We start from the raw sequence: 24,823 nt of genomic DNA, 5'->3' as shown, positions 1-24,823 counted from the left end.
TCCTAAATAAACAAATTATTATTACCTAATTTCTGAACAATATTTACTAATAAAAAAGATAACACCTATAATTAGATAATACAGTTACAAATTAAAATACATTCCTTAAAGAGGCAATACACATTAAATAAAGAAAACTTTTAAGAATCTTTGGGGGTTGACTTAATTTATTAATCACAGCTTCTAATTTTCTAGGGCTTATTCTTTTCTCTGATTTCTTTGTTTCCTTTCTTCTTGGGACAGCAGTGTATTTAATCCCAGCCTTTTGAGGTTGCTCCATGAGAATAATGTCATTCTCACTATCCTCTTGTCCAGTAGACATGCCTCAAAGTAGGCATTTTTTCTACTGGTATGTCTCTCTGCATTGACTGAGGAACATCACAGATTTGAATCAATATATGCTTGGTAGGGGAGCTTTTCCTGAGCATTGTCTCAACCTCTGGTTCAGCTGTTATTTCATAACCTTCAACTCTTTCATGCTGGTGTTGAAATTAGCTGACATATTTAACACAGTTTCAGCTTTGAAAGCAGTCATCTCCAGAGCTGATCCTGATCCTTTAGTCAAACTTGTCTGTTAAAAAAAAAAACAATATATTTTGTGGTTTATTTGAAATATGATTTATAGAGTCAATTTTATTTTATACAAAATTGGAAAGAAAAGTAAGTGTGAAACAGGGACCACACCACTGGAAAAAAAAGAGAAAAAAAAAGCAGTATTTAATTGGAAAAAAACAGATTACTTACCGCAGATACGTGTCAAAGCAAAGAGATCTGAAACATTAATTTGCAGTTATTTGAAGTTCCTAAAGGATTAAAATCAATCTTCTTTAAAAAATTTGAATTAAATACCCCAAATCCTTGTTGGAAAGTTCAAATACTTAGTTCAAATTTCACATCTGGTGTTTAAATTATTTTATTTATAATTGCATACAAACTGCTACCATGTTTCATCTCCATCTTTAAAATAACATGCCACAACATTTTAATCAGGTCTTTATGGGCTATATATAAGTTTTAAATAAATACACAGTCCTCAAATTCTTAGTCAAAATATTTTTTTAACCTTAAAAAATGCAACTAAATTTACTTGTATAATGCTATCAAGGTCACCTTTGCACAAGTGTAGAATTCATGCAGTTTATTGCCGCTTTATGTATTTTGTGAAACTAACTTCAATAACCATAAAACTACACAGCACTTCACAGATTGGAAACTTCACCACTGATGCCCTGATATATCTGAAATCCAAGGACCCCATACCACAAGTCTTTGCTCCGTTACGTTCTTGCACTCACTTCAGATTAGCTATAGTAGTGAGCAGAGACCACTCACACTTATCTCTACCCAAATGCTCATAAAGTTAACAGGGGTTCTAATTGCAGAGCTATGTTCTCCTATTTAATGTAACCAATCCACCTGAAAAAAAACCTTTGAGACCCTCACTTTTGCATCTAATAGGAAAATAGTAAGTTCAATTCAGTTGAAGAATGTCTTCCACAAAAATCACAGTTCAGGAACAAATATAAGTAAATATAAAATAATAATACCTTTGAGATCTCACTTTCAGAAAAATAAGGTGAGGACTGGTATATTCTCAGTAAACTTTTTGTCTATAGATAAAACAAAAACCAAACTAAGTCTGAATTAGTCTAAGCCTAATATGAATACAGTTTTCAGATACATTCTGCTTTTAAAAGTAGAGACTGCCAAAAGTAATAGAGCTAATATCTGGGGGGAAAAAGTAAAAAAATAAAAAAAAACCTGCAAATCTGTATTTTCATTAAAAAAAAAAAAAAACCACACAAAAAGAAAAGGAAAACAAAAAAACCCAAACAACCTCACCTTTGCCAGAGTGAAGTGAGGACTGCATTTATCTGGATTTCTGGATGTCTTGAGCAAATTCCACTGTCAGATGTCCAAAAATCCAAGATACATTCAATCTACTCATACAGATTAATGCTAAAGAGCAAGCAGTCAGTGGACACACTATATTGTAGATGCATCAATCTCAGAACACACTGTGAATATGCCATACTGTTGATCACCTAGCGAATTTACTGCATGTATGCAGATGTCTTTCCAATTAACATGTCATAATGTTGGGAATCCCAGACAAAAAAGTGACCATATAATATCACAACCAGAATTTCCAAGGAGGTTACTACTACTTCTTGGAAACCTGTATCCGCTTCATCTGTTATTGTTTGTTGCTGTTAATAGACTTTCTTGTACCACAGTAACAGTTTTCTTTTTCAGTAAAAGACATTCCCAATAGGTCCACAGTAAACATGGAATAAAATATTATGGTTTATTAACTGCAGATTTTCTTGCTTCCAATCATTGTATCTAGCGGCCCAGTCAACCTGTAGACAAAGGGCTATCAGCACTTTTTCTGTCTGGTGGACGGTTCCAAATCTGTTTATAGTTACATATACAACCATAATGTATTTGTGTCTGAACTCAAACATGATAAAAATTCCAACTAGTTTTTAGCAAAACACAAAATAAGTGGGCATAGTGGAACACCCAATAAGTCACTCCACTGAGATATGTCATATTACTCAAAACCTGTTATTTATATCACACACCCTCACCTAAACTATCACCTAGTGCTACAATAAAACAAAATTAAAAGCATCTTTAAAGCATGTAATGACTCTTTCCAAGCAGTCTCAAGTTTCAAAAAGTGAGATTTAGCATTTTCTAGCTATTAAAAAATGAACTAATATCTAATATAAAATTGCTTCCAGAAGGCAACTATATGGAAATATTTTCTTATGACTAGATCTTCCAACTACGAATTGTTTTGCTAATCTTCAATGTTACATTAAAAAGTTATCTTTAGCTTTGGTAATTTATGTGAGATTGCAGTACTCCATACAGTAAGAAAGAACACAGCTATCAATTTGGTCACAGTAAAGCTAGGAGATGGGGAACTATGTCAGGTTATCCCTGCTTTCAATTGATCCATGCATAAGCATGCTTTATCTCTTGCACAGGAGTGTGAACTGGTCATGAAATGCTAGTTGCTCTGTAACCTTTGACATATGAAGGCGCAGAGTGCTACAAATATGGTCATACAATAGGCATGTCATTTTATATCAGCAGCTCATCTCTGAATATAATCACAGGGGAGATTTTACATTACTCATTTTCTAAACTTGACTTTGTTAAATATAAGAATTATTTTTAGATTTTAATAGAAATCACTGCCAGCATAGCATAACAGAAGCAAAATTAAGCCAAACAATGTCAGCATAAATGTAAAGACGTTAAGCAAGATAATAGCAAGCAGTAATTAAAAATAATCACTACCAGAAACTTTATTGTAGAAAATGAAATTAAACATTACTATTCAATAAGTGTTATTACAAGTTGTGTAATGAATTATATACCATACTTACAATATAGAGAAGTGGTAATAGGATAGCAGCATAAAACTATTACAGTTACCAGATATAATGATAGAAAAAGATGTATATTTCTGCAAAAGATGATAACACTAAAAATACAGTTAAAATATTTACCTCATATGTAGGAAATAAAATTTTCTTTAATAAACCAATTGGAGCACAGAATTTTGGTGGAGCTGGAGACCAAAACACTTTTAAAGCTTCCGGATAAATTGAAACCTTCAAAACCAACCCATTTCAGTTATCAGCTAGTATAAACCCAGTTTACAAATGTCTGTACTGAACCTTAACTATTAGGTAATAAAATGCTGTTTTCTGCTAAACTTGATTTTGTCAAAAATAACCCCACCAAATACAATGAAATCCTGATAGGTGTAGGACTCCACAGCCTGAATGAACTACCTGGGTTGTTCTCTTAGTGTTTTTGTTTGTTAGTAATTACCACATTAGCATATTTTACTACTTTAGAGAAGGAATTAGGAACTAAGACATGAGGTTTCAGAACACTACTCCCCATTGATGAAAAACTACATATACATTTTTATATTGAATGTTGTCAAATGTTGAAAAATCAGCAAGACTATTTACAAGGTATTCTGTTCTTCTGTTGCATGACACCATAGTAACAAATAATCATCATCATCACCCCCAGATTCTGTGTCTTAATTTGCAGGATTTAGCATGTACAGCACACATGTATTAAAAACATTTCTTACTTTCTCCCCTAACAGTTGCAGCTGCTTTTTGGCATTCAGTTAGGCTTTTTGATGTATGAGGGGGAAGAATATGAATCCCATCTGTCTGATTATTCTGGAATTGCTCTGAAATAGGAACTCCTTCGTAACAAATTCTGCAGCAACATAAAAGATGAATAAATTACTCTGATCATGTCAGGTATTAACAGCACAGAAACAGCCTGGTTGCTAAAGGCAAAGGAAACTAGGTAAAATTTAAATTAAATTAGAAATAAATTCAAAATAAAACACTTTTTTCTAAAGATTGAAATGACTCAATATACAATGGAAACCTGGAAATCTTGTAGTGTTTGTAGCCACACACACCAAACAATCTTAAAATGACTTTCATGATCAGGTCCATGGTGTATATTACAGAAGTCACAAGAAAAACGTAACACTAAGCTCTAAATTAATATGAAATGCTTTACATGCATAACTTCATGCATGGCAAATACACCAGTCAAGTGCTGTGACTACAGTCAGATATACCTAAATGCCAAAGAGAACTATTTTCAGCAGGACTGGCTGGCTGGCTTTGAACAGCACCTTATGTGATTACTTGGGGATTGGATTCTGATTATTTTTTGTTTGCCTTTTTTTAAATAAATCTACCTATTGCAAACATCTCTCGTGAATGGAATATTTCCACTTTAGAAAGCTGCAGCTTGAGTTAATTATACATCCCAATTTCCTATTTACAGTTTTAATTTCCAAAAACAGCAAACACACACAATACAGTAATTCGTAAGTGTGCTTATATATGCAGATATATATGTACATGTATATATATACACACATATATTTTTACATATATTTTTATATATATATATAAAAATCTGTAATAACTGTTCTGCGTCTATTTCTTTTGTTCCCAGCACCTCTGCAAGGAAACTCAGATTTAAAGGACCTATTACTACTACCACCAAGCTGGTAAAATTATTTTAAAGGTTAGTAGCAACAACTACTAACTTTTCCCACTTAAGCAGATATTTTGCAGGATTTATACAGGAAATTATAATGAATATTTTAACAGACAGCATGTTACCTTTATATTTTTTGTTATACTTGTAGCTTGCTTTATAAAACAATACTTAAGTTCTCCCTTAGCTCTTACTGTAGCAGTAGTTACAAGCACAGAAGTCAATAAACAGTGAAATATGTAATATATATACAAAAGAACGAGAAAAAACAATTTCATATGTTCAGGTATCCATACATGTATGTAAATTAAAACACTTGACTTTTCTCAGCACACTGCCATAGGCCAACACTGACATCTACTGGCGCTACTCAAGTTTGGGGTAGTTTTTTCTGTAAACACTAAATTAATAAAGTTTCTTTGTGCATTAGTGGAACTAAAGTGTCTAACTCCTGTTGCTTGCAATTTCACTGTCAGACGTATATCTGCTACATTGGATCTGATTCCCATTTTGCTGACTGAAATGTATTTCCGTTTTAAGAATTCAGTTATTCAATTTATCAGAAAACTGTGTAGATGGGGGGTCTCAACATAGCTGAGAACCAGCCATTTTATTCAGAAAAAAAAAAAATGCCTTCTGAAGTACATTTGAACATTAAAAAAGAACCCTTAAAATGTAGCACTAGCCCAAGAAGCTGTATTTCAGAGAGAAAGACTATAAATCTGAGAATAGTTCTTGAACTCTTTCTGGAATATTCCATGTTTCAAGTCAAAGCTCTGATAAAAAACTTATGTCTTGAAGAAAAACAAGAACTGAAAACCTAAGTCCTGAAAAGTGCTTGGGTTGCCCAGTTTTTATTTAAATCTAGCTTTTTTGTGGTGTATTAGGTTTGCATGGCAAGGTTTTGGTACCTGGAAGGGCTACAGGAGTGGCTTCTGCAAGAAGCTGCCAGAAGGTTATCCTGTGTCCAACAGGACCAGTGTCAGCCAGCCTCAAGACAGACCCCCTGCTGCCGAGGCTGAGCCCATCAGCAAGGTGGTAACTCCTCTAGGATAGCATATTTAAGCACGGGGAGAAGTAGAACTGTGATACCGCAGCTGAAGAGGAGTGAGACTGTGAGAAAGCCAACTCTGCAGGCACCAAGGTCAGTGAAGAAGGAGGCAGAGGAGGTGATCCAGGTGTCCAAGCAGATTCCCCTGCAGCCCATGGAGGACCTCAAACCAGAGCAGGAGGATGCCCAAAGGAAGCTTGACCCCATGGGAAACCCGCACTGGAGCAGATTTGCTGGCAGGACTCATGACCCCACAGGGACCCACACTGGAGAAGTTTGCTCCTGAAGGACTGCACCCATGGCAGGGACCCACAGTGGAGCAGTTTGTGAAGGACTAATGCTGGGAGAAGTTCACAGAGGACATTAGGGACCGCACACTAGAAGCGGAGGAAGGGCGTGAGGGGTTCTCCCCCTGAGGAGGAAGGAGCAGCAGAAATAATGTGATAACTGACCACATATTTCCCATTCCCCTGTGTCATTCCTTGTTACCCTGTGCCAGTTCAGGGAGAGGAGGTAGTGAACTTGGACGTAAAGATAAATCTGGGAAGAACAGAGGGTTCGGGGAGGCATTTTTTAGATTTGGATTTAGTTCTGATTACACTTCTCTGATTTGATTGGTAATAAATTAAACTTGTTTTTTTTCTCTCCAAGTTTGTTTTGCCTGTGACAGTAATTAGTGAACGATGTCTCCCTGTCCTGATCTTGAACCACAAGCCTTTTGTTGTATTTTTGTCCCCTCTACAGTTGAGGAGGGGAGTGACAGAACCCCATTGGTGGGTACCTGGCAGACAGCCACTGTCAAGCCACCACAGGTGATTCTGACTCTTCAAGGTGGGTGTCTGCGTAAAAGAAATGTCAAGTTATACAAGATACAAAAAGGTATAAAACAATCAAAATATTTCATAGCATTTGGTGGTTAGAAGTGTTTTAAGTGAACCCTGGAAGAAGAGCTGTCCCTCTCTTAGGGCATTTTTGTCATCAAATAGTATAAACTCCCTGAACTGAAAACTAAGTAATTAACTACGAGTTAATGTGAAACAATATTTAGACTTTATTTCTGGAAAAGAGAAGCAAGATGGAGGAAAACTCCAAGTAATAATTACACTGATCTAATAATATTCTGTTTCCATCTGCTGGTAAAAAACTAAAATCCAAATGTCTCAGGGAGATGGAGGCACTCTTGCATGAAGGAATCTTAATAAACATAACATGAAGCTACAAATTCCAAATTGTTGTAGGATAACCATCAGGAACAGGTCTGACTACCTATATGAAACCTTCATAATAACATATTTAGCTTAATACTTGTTTTCATGGCTAAAAAAAAAATAGATTTTCAACTCTCAGGCAACCAATGCCTGCAGAGTATGACAAGATAAAACAGGAGAGCAAAGGCAAGGCAGCTTTGCTACCTGATGAAATAAATTTAATACAGTCAATCCCAGGAGAGAGTTGTACTTGACCGTGGGAAGCTTACGTCTTGAATCTTGATAAATTGTTACACCCTGTTCCACAAGATGTTTTTTGCAAACATGAAAACTTCTATATATGTCTTTAAGCCTGTAGACATTTTTCATAGTGAATGCTACAAAACAACAACATTATTGCTTTCTAGATCTGATCTACCATAAAATCCTACACTGTAGGCTTCTTTGGATTTTGCTACAGTCAAAGAAAATTCTTTCTTTACTTTTTTGGTACTGAATTCCGTGATAGATCTGTTGCTATTTAAACAGTTGAGAAAGTCATTTGAATTTTACTACCCACTACACAGAAATCATGCTTATCTCCATCCAGAGCATTTCCATTTGTGAAATTAGCTAAATGCAGGGAACTGATCAGTAATAAAATGTGAACAGCTTAAATGGACCTAAATTAGAGGCAGGTAAATGATCTTCAAGATTCACATAAGGCAACTGGTTTTAAAAATTTGAAACAGAATATGACAGCAGATGGTGCCACTAGATGGCAGTGCTCCAAAGAATTTAGTTTCTAGATTTTGAGGATTAAACGAATTCAGCAAGGAATTTTCATATGGGCTTCTTTTTAAACTGTAATTCTCTTCATCTCCAGGGAATGTAGAAATTTCTTCTCACAAAATTCTACTGATTCATAAAGCTCAGACTCACCCTCAATTTTCTCAATCTGTTGTCTACTTCTTGAAAACCAAATCATTCTCTTCTTTAAATCCCATCCTTCCATAGCTTCTACAATTCATCTTTCCTATTCTCACTCCCACCTAACTCCTTCAGTTTCCTGAGTATTTCAAGAGTCCTCTACTCTCTCCTCTTCTTCCTCTACTTCTAGTAATGCATACAGGATGAGAAAGTTGGGGCTGTTCAGCCTGGAGAAGGCTGCTTGGTGACCTCCTAGCAGCCTTCCAATATCTTAAGGGAGCCTACAGGGATGCTGGACAGGGACATTTCATCAGGGACTGTAGCAATAGGACAAGGGTAATGGTTTTAAACTTAAACAGGGGAAGTTCAGGTTGGATATAATGAAGAAGCTGTTTACTGTAAGGGTGGTGAGGCACTGGAACAGGTTGTCCAAAGAAATGTCAGTGTTCAAGGCCAGGTTGGACAGAGTCTTGGGCAACGTGGTCTACTGTGAGGCATTCCTGCCAATAGCAGGGGGGTTGGAACTAGATGATCTTAAGGTCCTCTCCAACCCTAACTATTCTATGGTTTTATGTTCTGGTGTAAGACCACATATAGGTTCTCTCTACATGGTGATAAAGCGCAATTCATCACTCTATTCTGCACCCAAAAAAAATGCCAGATGATCTTCCTCTTAGGTATGTCAAGCTGCAGTTGCTAGTTAGGTTAGAAGATAAGGATCTTATGAGCCTTTCCCTTTTCAACCTTCACAGACTCCCCACTACTTACTTCCTTCATCACTATGGCTAGTATCCCATCATTCACACAGACACAGAACATAACTAACATTGGCAACATTTTAAAATTAAAGCATTTAACTAATCTCTCTCCAAAACTAAAGTCTGGTATCTAACTTCATATCTTGCTTGTTGCAGCATCTGTTTCTTTAGCCTAGACAAGCATCACCTTGTTCTGTTAGCATTCAGTCCAAGCACCACTGCAAAGATCACAGTTGCTTGCTTTGAACATTATCCCCCTCTTCAAAGTAATAGGAAAAGAATTTCATTCAAATAAAAGATGCTCCCCTGCTTTCAAAGCCTTCATAGCCTTCCCTTTTTTGTCATCTCTAGATCAGTAAAGCAATAGCTACCTCTATTTTTGTGACTTCTGACCCTATCACTGGCTTTCTAAGATTATTTTTCCTTCTTGAACATCTTTTGCCCACCTTCGTGCTGCCTCTTACACCTGAGAAAAGCTCACTACAGTCATAGATTAATTCCCTTAGAATTTCCTTAAATCCTTTTCCACCATGACCTGCAAAAAAGTTAATGAGTTAACGGATGGGTTACTTGTACACTGAAACCCTTGCTTACAATGCTCATCAGTTTACCAGTGTCCTTATTCTCATTGAGTCGTAATCTGTTCACAGACAGAAAATGCTTCTGAATCAAAAGCAAACACTCCAATTATGACCATGAATTATATTCATATGCTTCCCAAAATCCTGACAGAAGCAGAAGCTCACAAAACCCAAAAGGAATCATCAGTGCCTAATCCTGTACCCTGAAATAATACCATCCTTGACGGTTAGGGTCATCTTGACTATATCAAAGGAATTCAGTGACTAAAAACTTCCATAAAGCTATTTATGGATTAATGTTTTTAAGGTCAGAGAAAAGGCTGATGATTACCCAATCTGACCTTCTAAATAATACAGATAATAAAACTTCATCAGTATTCCTGCATCAAGCTCACAATTTGCTGAATGAAACTTGGGATATAACTCTGAAAGAAATCCAGTTTTGATTTAAAGACTGTAAGTATTGGATAATTTCAGAAGCTGCTACCTTTATTGTTGTACATTGAAATCTTATAGCTACTCTCAATTTGTCTTGACTGAAACCTCAACTACTGGGTCTGTTATGTTCTCATTTAGCATACTCTTGCATCAGATACTATATCATGCAGGTAACATATTCAAACCAACTCTGCACCTCTTGTGTAAAGGCAATATAATGATCTTTTAAGATGTCTTAATACAAAACTGCTATTCAAGAAAAAGAGATCTCATACAGGAATCAACACTTCTGCTTGCTCCCCTAGAATAGTACTTGAAACACTGTTAAGAACACAACAGTCTTACAAACCTTCATATGGAAGAAGAATCACAGATTCAACCAACAGGAAATCTGCTGCCCCTCTATGGAACTTAGATTTTTCAGGGGCTGCAGGAAAAAAATTCACTCAATTTCAAATCCAGAACATCGAGCACACTTCTAAGGATCTATTCTTTTAAGTAAGGGCAAGGTGATTTTGTGTTTTCTTTTCTTTTACAAGACAGAAAAAAAAAAAAATAGTGATTTCTACCTCTTTATGAAAATTCGTTATTGAAGCACAGAGCCAGGAAATGAGCATTCATTCATAAGCACTCATTTGAATCTGAGGATTCAAACCTCACCTACCATTAGATTATTTGACCATTTTGGGTACAGGAAGTTGTGCTATTGAGCAGAAAAGAATGCAAAAGTCATGCAGCCAAGAGAAAAAGCAAGTGCTGACATGACTATCTCAGTTAGAGCACCTACCTGGAACAGAAAAGCTCTGTATAATATTTCTAATCCCAGAACTTTTTTTCTATATTATTGCTAATGTCTCACCTCCTTTATTTTAAGACAAATGTGTTTAATTTAAAGTTCAGAGAGCATTAGACAGCCATCTTCTGTTGCTTGTCTTTCAAGACTGTAAAGCTCCTTTCAGAGTTACTGCTTTTCAGGATACAATCTCCCCTCTTACAAAGGATGACCCTAATTCCCTATTCTTATCCTTATGACTTGACTTTTGGCTGCACTAAAACACATGTTTTTCAAGTAAGGTCAAGTTAACAAGCTACACAAATTGCCCTGTAAAACTAACCTAGCTTTATCCTTATTTACTACTCTACCATTCCTTAGATCACTAAAGACTTTGTGAGAAACAATTTTATATTTCTGGAGCTAGTGATACGTAGAAAGTATAACTAGCAAACTACCAGTATGAAAAATCATCAGGAAAAACTTGAGAGTATTTAGTCTCCAATTCTGAGGTTTTTGACACTACTATGTCAACTACAAAGGCACAGAACCACAAAAATGTAAATTAACAAACAATGAAAAACAATGCATATTCATTCATATGCACATTAGTTTAGTGCAGGACAAGTGAAATAAAAGAAAAAACCCAAACATTTAGAAACTCCCTACAAATTATAAAAATTGGTAATATAAAACATGATAAAACTGAGTAGGCTTATTCCAAAATCCATTTACATTTCCTCACTACTTCTTATAGAACAAATTTTTGACAGATCTCCCTTTACATGATGCATCAACGGAAAAAAATAACTATTACGCATTTTGTTCTGCTTCAGTTCCTCATTCATTTAAACGGCAGGATCCTGCATCTATCACGACTACCTTTTACATATGCAATTAATACTTTAGACTACAAGTTTGTCCCAGTTCTGTCTGTGCTCAACTTTGTGCATGTGTTGAGCTCAACAGGACTACACTCAACTACCTAGTTAAGCTTGCTCCTAAGTGCTTGCAGAATCAGCATTGAGGTAAGATTGTCTCTGTGATAAAGGGCTAGTGGGTGTGCACTTTAAACCTTTTACTATTGCAGAATTTTACATTCACAGAAAGCCTACTCTATTTGCTCAGTATTTCTTGTTAATTCAGTGGGACCTCTCATACGAGTAGGATGAACTACTGAAGTTCATATACGTATAACCTAAATTATATATATAATACAATATAATAAATATAACTTAAAATATGTTTACAAAATGCAATCTTAAAAAATACCTTTTACATTCTAAGCAAAATGGAATGTCTCTTAGTACTCTTGTTCTAAGTCTTTTAAAACACATATACAAAATAAGGTGACTTTTCTTCATACCTTTTTCTTTGCCACTTCTTTGAAGCTACTAAATACTGAAATACCATGAAAGTTATTTCTCAACACATAACCTTTAACACACAAAATTGAAGATGCATTAGTTCATACCTTTTCCTTCCAGATTCCTCATTCAAATAAATATATTTGGAAAACATTGATTCTTCCTCCTTATTGTCTGTGTCCTCTGCTGTAAATAAGATGTTGTGACCTCTTCTGTCTGAAGTATGATAAACTCTAGGAACCAGTTGTAAATAAGGAGGCAATATAAAAATAGGAAAAGCAGTACATAGATGATGAATGCCTTGATAATCTTGACCTCTAGAAAGAAAAACAGAATCAAGAATCTTAATACCCATTCTCTCTAAAGTACATAGTTTATGGCATACATCAGACCACAGGATATAAAATGCTAACGTAAACACTTGGTGTAAAGTGTCTGGAAATTTCTGCTAAATGTAGAGATCATATTATTTAGGAAAGAAAAAAAAACAGGTAAAACCTAAATTGTTGGTAATAATTTTAAAGTAAAAAGTAAGTGCAGTAGTCACAATTTTACTCTCCCAACTTCAGTAGAACTTTCACTTGTTGCACTGAAAACTTAAATCAAGTAATGTAGATTTACAGCTTAAATTGGGTATGTGAGTAAATGTTATGCTAAAATGCCACATACACATTCATCTGCAAATTCTCTCCCATGACAGACTACCTTGTCAATACCCTTAAAACTCTGAATTAGTTTTATAATGTGCTATCACTTGAACTTCTTCCTAGCTTTTCAATTCAGCTTTTGATTTTAGAGAAAACACCTGGTCTTTGACTATCTTTGAAAGTTAATAACTGAAAAATTCTACCATTTAACCCTCCAATCTAAGTTGTACTGAAGGTGATGAAAGTCTATGGACTTCCACAGGCCATGGATCAAATTCTAAAACCAGTGTCTAGCTACTGTATGAACTCTACGAAGTTAATAAATGTCTAAAGTGCAGACAGTTACAAAGCAAAGAGCAGTATATGAAAAATGTCCAAGATGTAAAAAAATCAGGAATGGCTCAACAAATATATGCTGCTTTTAATTAAGGTTCATAAGTGCCTTCATATTTTAAGATAAAATCACAAATGAAAATGGTTAAAATTCCACTTAAAAATTACAGAGAAGAGTTTTCAGGTTTAATTACTTTTCTGGGGTTCTCCTGAGACAATGACACTTTTAATGACTTGGGGGGTTGTTTTATTGAGTACTACTAGCCTTATGCTATAAACATACATTTTAAACTGGAAATCAAAAAATTACAAAATGAAGGAAAAACACAAGATTGATTAATCATGCAATACATATTCAAGTTACAAAATGATATTTTATATTTGATTACATTTTCAAAAAAAAAGTAAAAGATAAAAATCACATGTGAAAAAAAAGACAAAAAATCAATGTAATAACAGAAATCTGACTCACAATCCAGAAATTATCACATCAAGTACATACCAGATATATCTAATTTACATTAATACAGTTTGAGTCCTTAAGCTTACGGGCACATGAGAATCCAAGAGGAAAGATGCTCAGTGAGTCTTTTTATTTTCATTAAAACCGCTCAAATATTTTTCAAGCCATACAACTTTAATATACACAAAAGAGCCTGATTACTTTAACAAGACAATTTCACCAGCTCTTACAACCCAAAGTCTTTACTGAGATCAGTGGCATTTTTGCCTGAAGAAGAACAGGGTCTAGCTTATGAAATAAATTGTGACAGTTAAATATAAAAATGAAATATCCAGTTTGAAAAGCAACAAATTACACAATGCAGGAGAGGGATTATGATTTAAGGCATGCTTACAACAACCCCACTAATGCAAAAGATACGCTGTTTGGGGTTTTTTTTAAGTAAGTAACTGTTTTGCAGTGTAAAATCAGAGATCAGTACTTTAATAAGTAGATCACATTAACTTCAAACTAGAAAAAATATTTCGCACTGCTTTAACTCAATAGAGTATATAATCTTCATAAATATTTACAGTAGCTTACCTCAGCATGCTCTAACACAGTTCACTTTCTCTTCAATGCAACTAACACACAATGAAAAATAAAAAAAAAAAAAACAGATGGCAAACAGTTTAACTTTGAATTTACAGTATTTCGAGTGATTTCTGTAAATGATGAAGGGAAAAAAATTTAAAATTATCAAGGGACTTTTTGTCTAAGTTTTGTCACTTAATTTAAATAAATAAAAACAAGCGGCTATTTTATTGCATTATCATTACTGCTCTGGTATACAAGTTTATAATTTCATTGACTGAACTAACTGAAAACTTTATCAATGTAAACTGAAATATTTGGGGCATGCTGCAGGTAAAGGTGAATGTTTTTACAGCATGCACTCTCCTAAACCAGACTATTTATCATTCTTTGAAAAAAGGGGACATGAAAAAACAATACTATGTGTGTGGCCTACATTACCTTCACTTAATGCACTAAATACAGGTTTTTTAGAAAATCGTGCAGTTTCTGCACCATTGATAATCTGACAGTAAGTATTTATTGAAGGTAAAACACTCATTGTCTGTTGACACTATTTGTTTTAATATATAATCTTGCTAACCAAATGATCTTTAAGCAATGCAGATAAGCAATGGCATGCAAAGGGTCACTTAAATGCCAATTTGACTGTTTCATAAACTTAAGCATTCTTTTCCCATGACTATTCCCAGCTACTTAATTGAAAGTATTATCCATTTACAAACTTTAGGCCTGCCATAAAAAGGCTCTCTTCTGCATCCAATAGACCTTTCAGGACTCTAGGAACAACAAAATCTAATAATTAAAGCTGCTTCTTCCCTACCCTCCCATTCCCACCTCACCCCCCCTCAATAGAGAAGTGAAGTAACCTATGGTAGATCTAAACAAAGCTATCTATAAAGATCGTATTAGCAGTGAAGACCATAAAACTTAAGAGTCTCACTTGACATGGGATAGATGGGATCATTTAAATTAGGACACAGCCTGTACTACTTTTGTAATCTGCACTCCTACTACAGAATGACAGATACAACCTATGACAAGAGCAAGGTAATAAGCAATTGTCCTTAAATTACAGCTCTCCATGAATTACAGCTTACAGTCCTTAAATTACAGCTCTCCAGTAAAATCTCCTGAATTTCAGACAAGCACTGACTGTAATACAAATTCAAGTTAATGAATTTTTAATACATCTTTTCTATTTAAAGACGATGACTTACAGCTGGCATTGCTTATATTAAATTTGTGGTATTTTCCATTGTTTGTTTTTAATTATTTTGATTAGATTATGCTGGGAATTGTATGGATAAATTCAACCCTCACATAAGCAACTTCAGCTTCTGCTGCAGTCAAGAGAAGTTTCATCTGCATACAGCAGGTCTGAATAGGCTCTCTGGATTTTTAAATGTAAATCAGAACAATTTAAAGGAGATAAACAGCAAATTAAAACTAGAGATACCAAGCTAAACTTGATAACCAAGATCAGAAATTGCAAAAGTTCAGATCCAAGTTTGCAGGGATGGTATTATTTCTTCTACAAACTTATCTGTCATGCTAAGCACTAATCACTTAATATATTTTCAGGATTTTTTTAATAATAATAATATTTTAAAATTACTTGACATTTGAAGCATGAGGAGGCAAAGATTGTTGCAAGTCATTTTCCTTTTGTAGCTCTTTCTGAACTTCATCTGGTTTAATTTTTGATATTGCTTTTCCTTCCACCTGTAGCACATCCAAGGATGGAACCTAAAATATTCATGAACAGAAGATAAAGAGTGATAAGCTGATAAGCTCTATGGATATTTTCACACTCACCTCTGGAGCAGAACAAGGAGCACACACGCAACTCTGACCATTAGCAAACACAATTCAGTTAAACTTGAACAGTTTAGAACGGCTGTCACTACACAGATCACAACAGCGCCCATGGCTATTCAGGACACAGAATTTCCAATGTGCACTACCTAAATTGCATTTCGGAATATTGTATGAGTGTATTTCACTATATTACAAAAAGAATAATCAAAAGAACATCAAATCATAATTTTACTATTCAGAACTATTAAAAGAGAATGAACACATCTAAAATTTGTATTATATTTTTAAACAAATTCAAACATACACATACCTTAAAGGATGACTTTTTAGAAAAGCTACATCAAGGTTATGTTTATTAAATACATGAACTTCAGCAGGAATACAGATGTAAGAAATTCCTACTGTTTCCACCCGTAGCTGCTCATTCTTATTTATAAGAGCACCACCTGCTTAGTTGTGCCAAAAATTGCTTTTTCATACTGCGAAATAGATCAGATAACTGATCCATGTTAAAAAAAAAAAGAAAAAAGTGTGGAGAGAAAGCAGAAATTAATCTAGATCTCTCATTTCCATTGTAGAGTGTCCCCACATTGTAATCCAAGAGCAAGAGCAAACAGCAAGGAAAAGGAACTACTGAAGTCATCATTGCTGCCAAAATGTCTGCAAATGTTTCATAAAACTCAGCTTCAGAATCTAAATCCTTGTGCTCCTTGTGATGACCCCAGAGGCCACTTCCAACCTCAACCATTCCACTATTCTGTTTCCTGCAAACTGTTAAGTATCTTCCTGAAAGAGATTTGCAGCACCATCAATGAAAAGGATTCTTCTGAATTCCACTTAAAAGCTTGCACACAACAAAGCAGGCTCAAGAAAATACAGTATAATCATAGTGTAACAAAGACAAACAGAAACAGCAAAACAGTGGAGAACACAAATTTTAAAGTGCTTTGTCTTGAAAAATATTTCTCTCAGTGTGAAAGTCCACTTTCTTAGTAATTACCTGATACACCAAGGTAATTACTTTCATAAGGCTGGCTACCTTAATTTATAGGAAACAAAAAAATACAACTGCTGTGACCAAATACTTCTCTAATGAAGACTTGCAGTCACATACCCGGTTAAATGAATAACAAAAGCATAGGATTTTACTCTTCTTTGTCCACTTACATGTTTTATGCCCCAAATATAACAGGGCACAATGTCTATGTCTACTGGTAACTTCAGCAGTATTTAAGTACTTAGAAAAAATCACTGCATGAGAAAATTATAGAATCACAGAATCATAGAATAGTTAGGGTTGGAAAGGACCTTAAGATCATCTAGTTCCAACCCCCCTGCCATGGGCAGGGACACCTCACACTAGACCATGTTGCCCAAGGCTCTGTCCAAACTGGCCTTGAGCACTGTCAGACATGGAGCATTCACAACTTCTGTCGGCAACCTGTCCCAGTGCCTCACCACCCTTAAAATAAAGAACTTCTTCCTTATATCCAATCTAAACTTCCCCTGTTTAAGTTTTAACCCGTTACCCCTTGTCCTATCACTACAGTCTCTAACGAAGAGTCCCTCCCCAGCATTCCTATAGGACCCCTTCGGATACTGGAAGGCTGCTATGAGGTCTCTATGCAGCCTTCTCTTCTCCAGGCTGAACAGCCCCAACTTCCTCAGCCTGTCTTCATACAGGAGGTGCTCCAGCCCCCTGATCATCCTTGTGGCCCTCCTCTGGACTTGTTCCAACAGTTCCATGTCCTTTTTATGCTGAGGACACCAGAACTGCACACAATACTCCAAGTGAGGTCTCACAAGAGCAGAGTAGAGGGGCAGGATCACCTCCTTCGACCTGCTGGTCACACTCCTTCTTTTGATGCAGCCCAGGATATGGTTGGCTTTCTGGGCTGCGAGTGCACACACTGCTGGCTCATGTTCAGTTTCTCATTGCCCAACACCCTGAAGTCCTTCTCCACAGGGCTGCTCTGAATCTCTTCTCTGCCCAACCTGTAGCTGTGCCCAGGATTTCTCCAACCCAGGTGTAGGACCTTGCACTTGTCATGGTTAAACTTCATAAGGTTGGCATCAGCCCACCTCACAAGCATGTCAAGGTTCCTCTGGAAAATGGAAGTTTATAGTTCATGAATAAGAATACTAATCACCAAGTAAAAGATACTGATAACCATAATAGATATATGAGTCACTACCTTCTGAAACTGCTTATTCAAAATTAAAATGGTTTAATGTATTGTTATTTTTGAAATCAACACTACTGTTTATATCAGCACATACATGAAAAAAATATGAAGAACCAAAGTCATATATTTTGTTTACCAGAGAAACTGGAAGTCAACCAAAATTTTATATACAGAAAATAAGCTAAAAAAAAAGAATAAATTAAAAGTATTATATCTACCTGAAAACTTATCATTAAAATGAGTGAAATATAAGACTATAACTTTGCTTTTGAATGTCAAGTAAATGTTTCTTTATCTCTTGTCCAGTCTCTAGAAAAAAAGGTAACCTGCATTGCCATTACCAGCCTTTGGAATGCCCAGGTACTGAAATAATTTAGGGGGAAAAAAAAACAAAAACAAACAAACAAAACAAACAAAAAAACCACATAAGTGATATCTAAAGTAACTGAAGATACTCAACAATATTTGTGCGTGTCTTACCAATACGGCTAATGAAAACCTCTGAAACTAAAATTACAGCAGGTACTACTATAAAATCATACACCAAAATTCTGTCATATTCTCTTTTTCATGAAACATCATGAAGGGGAAGTTCAACACTCTCTTGCTAGTGAATTATGGAGATCATACTAAGTAGAGGGAAGTTCCTTTAAGCCTAAAACCAGAGACATGAGGTAACACACTATTAGGTGGACATTTTAAATGTGTATAATGTCATATTTTATTTCATTTTCTTTGTAAAAATAAGTGTACTAACACACAACATTTTAATCAAAATATTTATGTAATTCAGTTACATATATAACAAAATTACAACACCTAAAGCAAATAGCTGCATTTTTTCATCTGACTTTCTGTATAACCAAATCTTCAAGTTCATCTGCACAATTAACCAGTTAATCTTGAAATTGTATGGGCCCTGCAGCCCACTAAGCAAAGCAAAATAATTTCAAAAATAAGATGTCACAAACATATGCCAATGAATAATGTTCTATAGAAATACTAATATACAGTACATTACCTTCATTCTGTACATAAATAGTTCTACTAACAATCTGATAGAGCATTTAGCTAATACATATGGATTCTTAACACCATTTATATTTTATTTTATTTTTTATTTTTTCTCCATTATTTTTTCCTATGTGTAAAAGTGAAAGCATGCACTTTCAAATTAAATAATATATTTAAATTACATATTACTTGGGTTAAATAGAACCAAACATATGTTATTTTTTGAGGTGCCAATCTTGCAAACTACTTTGCAACAGTACCACCAGTGCATTACAGAAGTGCCATGCTGCACAAAATAATTCTGTCTAAAAAACATCACAGTACCCCAGTACTGCTTAGATAACTGGGAAACAGCTCTGTCAGCAAACAGTATATAATTTAGAGGTCATAAAATTATCTTACTATATCCTTGAATATTATAAAAATTACCATCCATGACATTGCACTGTGTATTGTTTACACATCATTTAGCATATTTAGTTTAGTAACCAAAGGATCAATAGTAATCAACAGATCAACTGATGTTAGAGAGTATACTTTTAAAACTACCTGCAAACATCATAATTATTATTAATTATATAAAATACTATAGCCAAGTACAAATGGCACATGAGGTTTCAGTTAAAGAAGGATTAAAAATATTTCTGCCCTATAGATAGACAAATATTACATGGAAAGTTTCAAAGCATAATATTTTTTTCTAATTTAGCAGAATCTTTAAAAAGTAACAGAATTTCATTTTCATCCATTTTCTTCAACAGAAGAACTCTAATACACCTAACAGAAATAATTTTGCTACATTAAATTTGCTAAGAAATTATGAATCCTTAGATGTAGAAGAATGCCTGCCAATTGGAACTGCTCAAGGGCAGCATCACCAGGTCACTTTAGACTCTAATTCACGCCTACTGTAGCCCCATCGCAGAATGCAGTGCCAGGACCGATACAAAGTTTCTGCCATCTCCCTGTGAGCCATTCTTAGAGCTCCCCTGTCCCTTAGCTCTTCAGGGTAAGCTGTGGGCATCTTTGCTTCTGCATTATCCTACAATTGATCAGAAAATTTGGTTGCTAGTGCTCTAGAATTCCAGGTGTGTGACTACCGCTATCCTTTTCTTCTTGTAGCTTGAAGAGACACACTCAGGGCCAAAGTGTTATCAGTAGAAGGAGATGAAGAAACAGCTGAAGGAAGGCCCATAACACTTCCATTCAGGAGTGTTTTAACTAGACCTCTGCCTTACAATAACTAGACCGTGAAACAATGTATTTGCAGATATTGGGCCATCCACAAGTATCCTACATGTGTGTCTGCCTTTTCATTTTCATCCCATTATCTCCATTACAACACCTGTATCTGTCTTCCCATGTAGCTTAATCAGCCCTGTGTTCATCTTACTTAAGTTTAGGCCAACGCTATCCTATATCTCTGCATGTAACACTGCCTAATGGAAACATCTCATCCTTGGTTGTCATCATTATACCAATGTAAACATTATTCTGTTTTACAATAAGCATATCTAATAACCTTAAGACAAAGTAATTCTTTCCATTGAAGCTACAGAAGGAATCAGGTTAAGATTTTATTTTAGTACCTGGCTATAGGCTTGAAATACCAGAACACTAGAAACTGACAACATGTGGGAAAAGACATAATTTGGTTTTAGCAGCAAATTTGTCCTCTGTGTTACTGCCTCTATAAACCTAATATGTTTTCTCTACTAAAAAGCTAAGTTTTATAGAGTTGATATCAGAGTGAGAGTTTTTGTCATGTGTCTGTGAAATATCACAAAAGCAAAAGGATATTGAGCATTATGCCATTTTCCAGGAAGGCATCCACTTGTTAAATGTAGATTAGTATTCTATTTATACATTGTTTCATTTGTAATCTTCTTTCCAATCTCATAAAGAAAAGCCTAACCCAACATCTGACCGAATGAACCTTAATTTGTTTTCTTCTCTAACCTTAAGCTGCAAGACCAGTATGAAGACCTGTTTTATAGAAAACCTTCTTTTAAAGGGCAGGTGGTAAGGAAACAGCTTGCAGACCTCTATATGCTCTAAAGAATCAAAACTTAAGCATGGGAAAATTAATACCATGTCACAACAGTACTAAACACCTGCTTACCTGCTTATTATATGTTAAGAGGTCATCTCTAGCTAGAGATTCATTTTCTGCTGCTTGAAATTCTTTCTGAACTACTGGTGTCTTCTGAGGGAAAGGGGGAAAAAAATGGTAAGCGGTGAGCATACAATCTTTTTTTAGAAACACTTTTGTGCTCCCTGACAACTAACTCAGAACAATATTTATTATATGCAATTATTCTTTCATCATCCATGCATATTATGAAGCACTCAGAATATTGTATCAATTTTACCTTTAACCAAATGCTTCCATAACAGCTAACTAGATTTCCAGAAATAAATATAGTAATAGGCAAAGGACCTACAATGACTAACACTAAACAATAATACTTATAGAAGTTTCTCATCAAAGATCTGGTCTATTTCTTCTACATTGTACCTGCAAGAAGAAATTGCAAAATGTAGGAAGAAACATACATCAGAAAATTATAATGAGATCTATGATCCTTTAAAGCAAATAAATCATAGATGCCTCTAAACAGTAAGCAACCCATAAAACATATATACGTTTAAATTTTTTAAACTCTTTGAATGAAAGGCATAGAACAATGGGCATTAATCTAACATGCATATAGATTAATGTCGTATGATTCCATTTCCCTAATTGGCATGCTACTCAATAAAAGCAAATTCTTTATATACAGCAGTTGGAGAATCAAGCCCCATAAGAAAAGGAATGAACAAGAGACAAAAAAGAGAAAGAGACAAAAATAAATTTATACTTGTGATTTCTGAACTAGCAAAATGTTTTCAAGGACTATTTCATTTCCTTCCCAGTTTTATCAGTTTAAAATATGAACTACCTATCTTAACAACTCTGCAAGCAAACAGAAGCGCTATGAACTTATTATATTTTAACATTCCTAGATAATGCAGAATGTTACCAGGCTTGCTTGGTGAAAACTTGGCAGGACTTGATATTCAGTTTTCATTTCCTCATGTTCAGGAGCCTGTTGTATAAGCAAGAGCAGAAAACTAGTGTCAAACAAGAATGCTAAAAATATATATATATATATAATTAACACCACCTTACAGAACATAACAACAACAAAACAATATACATATGCATAAAATAAAGTTTGGGCCATAAATTAGTTTAAAAACAAAAAGTACATTGAAAACCAAATTATATTAGGCTCATCTTTTACGAACATTTACACACATAATTAACTCTTCACTATAAGTAAATTCTCTACAGAACTGCTTATAGTAAAGAAGCTTAAAAGATGAGTGCAATTTTCAGTTAATCATTTTCTCCACAAACAGAACTATAATTGCTCCACCAGCAGAAAAGCTACTATAAAATTTGAAGTTGTTCTTAGTTCCCAAACATACTATTATTTCTCAAAAGGACAATTCAGCAAGTCCGCTTTTGGTTACAGTATGTGCACACATACGCAAAAAAAAAAAACTAAAAAAAAAGAGAAAAACAAACAAAAAAACCCACCAAAAAAAAAAAACAAACAACAAAAAAAAAACAACAAAACACACAACCAAACCACCAAACAGAAATAAAGTGCAGCAAGAAGTCTCAAAACAGATGGTAGTTTTAAGGACAGTGCACTTTCTAAGCACCTGGTTAGCACATATATACGTAACTCAGCACACATGTACTTTAGCCTTTGTGCCATATACTGGCTTGAGGAACCAAGTTTTAAAGATAACAGTAACAAACAGAAATATCACATCTAAACTGCATTTCATTTTAGAATACAGTTCTTTAAAACTGCTACAGAAATGTTCAACATTTCTAGGGAAAATATTTCAGAGCCAAAACTTGATGCAAAAACACATTAAAGCTATCAGTTGAGTATGTGTTAGAAACGGTTTGTCACATCATGAAAAAAAATCCTCTGCTGGCACTACAACCTTCCATTTGTTCTTTTAATGTAAGAATCTCCCACACAGTAGAATTTTCACTTCATTGAATGTATTGTCCATGTAGCAACCTAAAAATACAGGGGGGTTTAATGCCCTTGAGTTAGATTCTTTGCATCTAACTCTAATACCATGCAAGAAGTATATTCTGAGCTGTAACATTTTCCTTGCATATCAGAAAATGAAAAGGAAAAAAGGAGTAGTCTCCAGGCCAACACAAAGCAATAGATGTATATATTACCCCGAGAATGTAAACTATAAAGCAATAAAATCTACGAAGTTGCACATTGGTGTTTTGCTTTTAACTAAAGCCTTAATAATATAATCTACCTTTAATAGAAAAGACAGGTTAAGAAAAAAAAAATTCTTACTACTTTTTCATCACCATGAAAGCAAAGAACTAAAGTAGAGGAATGTAGTACAACTCAGGACTAAAAGCAACAGATTCAGCATTATCTTCTCAAGCTATACCAAATAACTTTCCTTTTCTTTGCAACAAATGCATATTTTCAGACATGGTGATTACCATGGAAAAGTAATTATTACAGTCCATCTTAGCCAACTGTAATTCTTTCCCCATGCAATTTATCATATAATTTATAAAATCAAAGAGAAATTTTCACAAAGTTTCCCATTAAACCAGACTGGATCAACTTACGTTTCTAAACTATTGCATAATATGTAAATTAAAATTTTACATATTCATTTTCCTGATCTGTCAAAACCAACAGATTATATGAGCAAATATTGTTTTAATTTCATTTGAGACACCTGTACATGTTATGTGTTTGCTTTCTTTTGTTGGGTGCGGCTTTTTCTCTTTTGTTCACTCCCCATGGGTGAATTGCAGGCACAGTGCTATTGTGTTATTTTAATAAAATGATGTATACTGCCTATATATACACTATGGGGTGTGTGTCTGCATTAAAACCAAGGCCCAAGAGGTGTGATCTAACTTTGGGAAATGAGAGTCTTCAGATCTGTGGCAACTCTTAATTCCTATGGGAGTCTGTTCTTGAGTGTTCTGCCTATTCTTGAGGAAGCTGCACTGATATTTTAACCCTGTGATAGAATCTTCTGCTGTGCCTTCAAAAAAACAGTTTTATTAGCCACAGCCTTTTCCTTACAGATATAGAAAATATTTAGGTACCCAAACACCTTGGTAATTCATTACAAACCATTTTAACATTTTTCAGTCACTTTGTCTGTGGCACCCTTTGTAGCTGAAAAGATTCATTATGAGTCCTGACATACAGAAAATTGATTTTTGTTTTTATTTGGGTTTGTGGGGAAGTTAAATACCTCTCAATTTATCTTAGTTTCATCTGGTGTGTCTTTGATTCCTCATGGTAATAAAATAACTTACTTTCCTCTCTGTTTTGTCATGAAAATTCTTTATGACCAGTGCAGAAAAGACTCTGATAAATGACAAAAAAGTCAATCTAAATGTGTGAATGTATAAATATTTTAAACCTTTAACATGGTGAATTTATACAAACTACGCAAACAGCTAATCACCCTGTGCCCCTTTGACAAAGCTTGAAACTCTGAGAGATTACAATCTATCTGATTTAAAGAAAAAAATCCAAAACATTCTCATAACAACAGCTTACTG

General features: G+C 34.7%; 2 long non-coding RNA genes across 2 annotated transcripts in view; both read right to left on the bottom strand.

The window, feature by feature from the left end:
* The window catches only part of LOC133274399 (uncharacterized), a 733,952-nt gene that overhangs the window by 296,493 nt on the left and 412,636 nt on the right, over window positions 1-24,823 (bottom strand). The gene's annotated exons all lie outside the window — the stretch shown is intronic.
* LOC133274779 (uncharacterized) lies at window positions 182-8,022 on the bottom strand. Its single transcript, XR_009745258.1, has 2 exons — window positions 7,599-8,022; window positions 182-571 (listed from the first exon to the last, which is right to left on the bottom strand). It is a non-coding gene; the product is annotated as an uncharacterized LOC133274779 (long non-coding RNA).

The sequence above is a fragment of the Pezoporus flaviventris genome, unplaced genomic scaffold, assembly GCF_033815535.1.
Source record: "Pezoporus flaviventris isolate CSIRO_AGI_PZ_B2104156 unplaced genomic scaffold, CSIRO_AGI_Pfla_v1 ptg000036l, whole genome shotgun sequence".
NCBI classification, from domain to species: Eukaryota; Metazoa; Chordata; class Aves; order Psittaciformes; family Psittacidae; genus Pezoporus; species Pezoporus flaviventris.
This window is presented reverse-complemented; position numbering and strand designations above follow the sequence as displayed.